The sequence below is a fragment of the Pristiophorus japonicus genome, chromosome 3 (assembly GCF_044704955.1).
Source record: "Pristiophorus japonicus isolate sPriJap1 chromosome 3, sPriJap1.hap1, whole genome shotgun sequence".
Taxonomy (NCBI): Eukaryota; Metazoa; Chordata; class Chondrichthyes; family Pristiophoridae; genus Pristiophorus; species Pristiophorus japonicus.
Genome location: NC_091979.1, coordinates 212,161,445 through 212,167,444, shown reverse-complemented (window position 1 = coordinate 212,167,444; position 6,000 = coordinate 212,161,445). Strand labels below are relative to the sequence as shown.

At 49.0% G+C, this 6,000-nt stretch overlaps 1 protein-coding gene across 1 annotated transcript in view; it reads right to left on the bottom strand.

The window, feature by feature from the left end:
• Positions 1-444: 444 nt before the first annotated feature.
• Positions 445-6,000, bottom strand: part of rbm44 (RNA binding motif protein 44) — a 191,738-nt gene continuing 186,182 nt past the window's right edge. The window contains exon 18 of the mRNA XM_070876231.1: positions 445-743. The gene's annotated coding sequence lies outside the window, so the exon portion shown is untranslated. The remainder of the gene's footprint in view (positions 744-6,000) is intronic.

Sequence of the window (6,000 nt, the reverse complement as noted above, 5' to 3'; positions counted from 1 at the left end):
TTCCAACTTTTCATTGTAAAGCTTTTTCTGTCGCAGCTGTTCACAAACCGCTTGCAATTGGTCCTTTGTACTGGTCAGGTCCCTATCATATTGGGAACACATTATAATTTCATTCCGCTTTCAGATCTGTCCCATAATCTGGATGGGCTCCCGTTCAGGCCAAACTTACGCCCTGGCGTCGGCGGTTTGATCCCAGCGGGCTTTTTCAGATTTGGGCACGACCACTAAAAATGGGGAAACTTTCACCGGGTGGAAAAAGAGCTGTGCGGCGAGAAAATCGTCGCGAACCCGCCGAAAATGATAGTGAAGTCTAGCCCACGGTGATCATACATTTTATATACTTGTTAATTAATTTCACTGAATGAAAATTGAAGCACAAACTATCATGCAGAGCACCAATTCAAAGCGCCCTTCCCCCATATAAACTTCAGTAAACCTAGATAGTTACAGCTTCACATCAATTTAATCAACTTTCTCACATTACAGAAGAGTTCAAAAAAGTGTAACAAATGCTATAAATCAACGCAACTGGCACATCAGGATTCAAGAGCCTTGTGTCATAAGCTCAGCGCATTGCACAAACATAGAATTGTCTTCATTATTCAACAAGTCTGGATATTTGCTCCAAGTAACATTGAATCCGATGAAAAATGAAAATGCAAGACAGCAAGCATCTCATGTCCGACAGAAGGCTGGAATGGGTTCTCAGTGGGATTTCTGCAGTTGCTCTATTTCTCCAAACACTGAAAAGAAATTAAAAGACATTCAACCACAATTAATTAAATTTTATCGAGACGTGTCTCAAACACTCAACTGGTCATTAAAAATAAAATCAAGCAACACATAACAGAGCTCCCCTGATGACCTACTGGGCTGTTGTAACTGGAAGTACAGATATTTACCTAGGGTAAATCAGCCGTCCATTCAATCCCTGGTCTATGCTAAGTTAGATGACCTCAGCCAGAGCAGTGGTAGGGGTATTGCAATTGGCCTCAACACCCGAGCTAATCAGCGTGATTGTTGGGCAGGACAGCTGGAATGTCCTCTGTGCCTACACTCATGCACTGTCCAGGCTGACTAATGCAAAATGGTCAAATGGAAAAGGTACTGGAGAGCACTTGATAGGTACAGGGTCCATGTGCAACGAGATTCAGCACTTTGCCTTCAGAGTAGATGGCTCAAAACTGGCAAAAATAGAAACAGGCATCATATTGTGTTCCGAACACAGATGAGATTGCATACAGGGAGGTTAAAGTAACAGTGACCTGTCTTTATTAAGACACTCCAGAGTGAGGAACAGGCCTTAGGGGCCGACTTATATACACTGCTCCCAAGGGATGTTGGGATCCCTTGGGACTTCAGGGGATGCGCTCCCTGGTAGCGGAACACGGGAGTGCATGCTTTACAGATACGCAACATCACTCCCCCCACAAAGTCAAAGTGAAAACTATTTACAAGGTGAGGCGGTTGGGAGCCTTTCTTTCACTGGTGGACCGCCTCGGTACAAATGTCTGTTCTGGTGTGTTGGCTGTGCCCTCGCTGGGCTGGCCTGTTGTTGGCCCTGCAGGGCTGCTGGGTGAGCTTGGCCTTGCTGGGCTATTGGGCGTGATGGGTTCAATTTCCTGGTCCGGGGTGGTGTCGTTGATCCTTTGGGTGTGTGTTGTGGACTCGAAAAAGGTAGTGTCTGCTGTGGGATGTTCAGGGCAGTCTGTGAACCACAGCCTCGTTTGGTCCAGGTGCTTTCTGCAAATTTGTCCATTGTCCAGTTTGACTATAAACAGCCTACTCCCTTCTTTAGCTATCATCATGCCCACGATCCACTTGGGACCATGTCCATAGTTTAGCACATATACAGGGTCATTCAGATCAATTTCCCATGACACAGTGGCGCGACCATCGTTTACATTTTGTTGCTGCCGCCTGCTCTCTACCTGATCATGCAGGTTGGGGTGCACCAGAGAGAGTCTGGTTTTAAGTGTCCTTTTCATGAGTAGCTCAGCCGGGGGCACCCCTGTGAGCGAATGGGGTCTCGTGCGGTAACTGAGCAGTACTCGGGACAGGCGGGTTTGGAGTGAGCCTTCTGTGACTCGTTTAAGGCTCTGTTTGATGGTTTGTACTGCCCACTCTGCCTGCCCATTGGAGTCTGGTTTAAACGGGGCCGAGGTGACATGTTTGATCCCATTGCGGGTCATGAATTCTTTAAATTCGGCACTGGTGAAACATGGCTCGTTGTCACTGACCAGTATGTCAGGCAGGCCGTGGGTGGCAAACATGGCCCTCAGGCTTTCAATGGTGGCGGTGGCGGTGCATCCCGACATCATTTCACATTCAATCAATTTTGAAAAAGCATCCACCACCAGCAGGAACATTTCACCGAGAAACGGGCCCGCATAGTCGACATGGATCCTTGACCACGGTCTGGAGGGCCAGGACCACAAACTTAGCGGTGCCTCTCTGGGCACGTTGCTCAACTGAGCACACACACTGCATTGCCGTACACAGGACTCTTAAGTCAGAGTCAATACCGGGCCACCACACGTGGGATCTGGCTATCGCTTTCATCATTACTATACCCGGGTGTGTGCTGTGGAGTTCCGAAATGAACGTCTTCCTGCCCTTTTTGGGTAGCACTACGCGGTTACCCCACAACAGGCAGTCTGCCTGAATGGACAGCTCGTCCTTTCGCCGCTGGAATGGCTTGATTAGCTCTTGCATTTCAACGGGGATGCTGGTCCAGCTCCCATGCAGTACAGTTTTTTTTTTACTCGAGACAGCAGAGGATCTTGGCTGGTCCAAATCCTAATCTGGTGGGCCGTGACAGGTGATTTATCATTTTCAAACGCTTCCATGACCATCAACAAGTTTGCAGGCTGCGCCATTTCCACCCCTGTGGTGGGCAATAGTAGCCGACTGAGAGCATCCGCACAGTTCTCGGTGCCTGGCCTGTGGCGGATGGTATTGTTATACACTGATACCCGCATACAAAGGTGGGCATTAGTATTTATCCCCTTGTTTTCAGCGAACAGTGATACGATGGGCTCGTGATCGGTTTCTAGCTCAAATTTGAGGCCAAACAATACTGATGCATTTTCTTTACCCCGAACACACACGGTAATGCCTCTTTCTCAATCATGCTGTAGGCCCTTTCAGCCTTAGACAAGCTCCTGGAGGCATAGGCGACAGGTTGCAACTTCCCCGCAACGTTAGCTTGTTGTAATACACACCCGACTCCGTATGACGACGCATCACATGCTAACATAAAACTTTTACACGGGTTATACAATACAAGCGGCTTGTTGGAGCATGAAATGTTTCTGGCTTTCTCAAAAGCAATTACTTGTTTTTTTCCCCATACCCAGTTCTCACCTTTACGCAATAACACAGGTAGGGGCTCAAAGAGGGTACTTAACCCCAGTAGGAAGTTACCAAAATAGTTGAGTCCCAGGAACAACCGCAACTCCGTGACATTTTGTGGCCTGGGCGCGTTCCTGATAGTCTCTGTCTTGGCATCTGTGGGCCGAATGCCATCCGCCGCAATTTTTCTCCCCAAAAACTCCACTTCTGTTACCATGAAGTTGCATTTCGACCTCTTCAGCCGCAGTCCTACGCGATCCAGTCACTGGAGGACCTCCTCCAGGTTTTGTAGGTGCTCGACGGTGTCCCGACCCGTGACCAATGTCATCCTGAAAAACCACCGTGCGTGGTACCGACTTGAGTAAGCTCTCCACGTTTCTCTGGAAGATCGCTGCAGCTGACCGAATTCCAAACGGGCATCTGTTGTAGATGAACAGTCCCTTGTGCGTGTTGAAGCAGGTGAGACCCTTCAAAGACTCCTCCAGCTCCTGCGTCATGTAGGCCGAAGTTAGGTCGAGCTTGGTGAACGTCTTGCCTCCTGCCAGCGTCACAAATAGGTCGTCTGCCGTAGGTAGCGGGTATTGGTCCTGTAGCGAGAAACGATTAATAGTTACTTTATAACCAGCGCAAATCCTGACCGTGCCATCTCTTTTGAGTACTAGAACAATCGGGCTGGCCCACTCGCTGAATTCAATTGGGGAGATGATGCCCTCGTGTTGCAGCTGGTCCAGCTCGATTTCCACTCTCTCCCTCATCATGAGGTACCACTCGCGCCTTGTGGCTAATGGGTCGTGCCTCTGGGACCAAGTGGATCCACACTTTCGCCCCGGAAAAGTTTCCAATGCCTGGCTCAAAAAGGGAAGGAAATTTGTTCAGAACCTGGGTACATGAGGCCTCATCGACATGTGATGGAACTGATTTTGCCCAGCCAGCTCTTTCCAAGCAGTGTGGGGCCATCGCCCGGAACAATCCAGAGTGGAAGTTCGTGCACCGTGCCCTCGTAGGTGACCTTGACCATGGTGCTGCCCAGGACAGTGATGAGCTCTTTGGTGTACGTTCTCAGTTTTGTGCAGATGGGGCTCAGGGCTGGTCTGAGTGCCTTGTTGTACCACAGTCTCTCAAACATCTTTTTACTCATGATGGATTGGCTAGCGCCAGGTGTCCAGTTCCATGGCTACAGGTAAGCCATTCAATTTTACATTTAGCATTATAGGTGGACATTTTGTCGAAAATGTGTGCACCCCGCGTACTTCAGCATCTGCCTGCTCTCTGAGGCTCAAAATTGCTTTGATCCACCATGGATCGATCTTCCTCTGCCACGTGTTGGTTAGTAGGTTTTGCAGAGCTTGCAGCTCGTCTGCAAGCACATTGGAGGTGCCCCATTGTTCCACATCTCTTGCAAACATACCCTTTGAAGCGGCATGAATAGGCTGAATGGAAGCCTCCACAACACCAATGATTGCCTTGCATTCATTCTTTGTTGCGGATTCTGAGTCATCTGGGTCACCTGAGGCCTGCTGGCAGTTGCAGACTCGTGGTTTCTATCCTGTTCATTTCTGCTCACAAACACAGTTGCAGTTAAGTGCTAGCAATGTTCATAAATTGTGTGCTGAGAAAGTTGTTTGGTGTTATCACTGGTGGACATAAACGCCTGTGCTATCGCAATGGCTTTACTGAGGGTCGGTGTCTCTACAGTCAAATGTTTTCGTAGGATGGTCTCGTGGCCAATGCCCAGTACAAAAAAGTCTCTGAGCATCTGCTCCAGGTAGCCATCAAACTCACAATGTCCTGCAAGTCGCCTTAGTTCGGCGACATAGCTCGCCACTTCCTGACCTTCAGATCGCTGGCACGTGTAGAACTGATACCTCGCCATCAGCACGCTCTCCCTCGGATTAAGATGCTCCCGAACCAGTGTACACAGCTCCTCATACGACTTATCTGTGGGTTTCACTGGAGCCAGAAGATTCTTCATGAGGCTGTAGGTCGGTGTCCCGCAGACCATGAGGAGGACCGCTCTCCTTTTTGCAGCGCTTCCTTCTCCGTCCAGCTCGTTGGCTACAAAGTACTGGTCTAGCCGTTTGACATAGGCTTCCCAGTCCTCACCCTCCGAGAACTTCTCCAGGATGCCCACAGTTTGCTGCATCTTTGCGTCGGATTCGTATACTCGTCGCCAGTTATTGTGTTCCTAAAACAGATGAGATTGCACACAGGGAGGTTAAAGTAACAGTGACCTCAGTCTTTATTGAGACACTCCAGAGTGAGGAACAGGCCTTAGGGGCCGGCTTATATACAGTGCTCCCTAGGGATGCTGGGATCCCTTGGGACTTCAAGGGATGCGCTCCCTGGTGGTGGAACATGGGAGTGCATGCTTTACAGGTACACAACACATCAGAAGTACAATGAAATGTCATTTCCAGCTTACCTGAAAACTGCAACAGCAGCTGGCATGTACCTCAGTGATGCAGACATTTCTTTTTTTTTTTTAGTTCATTCTCTGGATGTAGGCTTTGTGACGAGGTTGGCATCCCTACTTGCCCTTGAAGGTGGAGATGTGGCTGCTTCATAAACCGCCGAAGTCCATGTAATGAAGGTACTCCCACAATGCTGTTAGGTAGGCAGTTCCAGGATTATGACCCAACAACGATG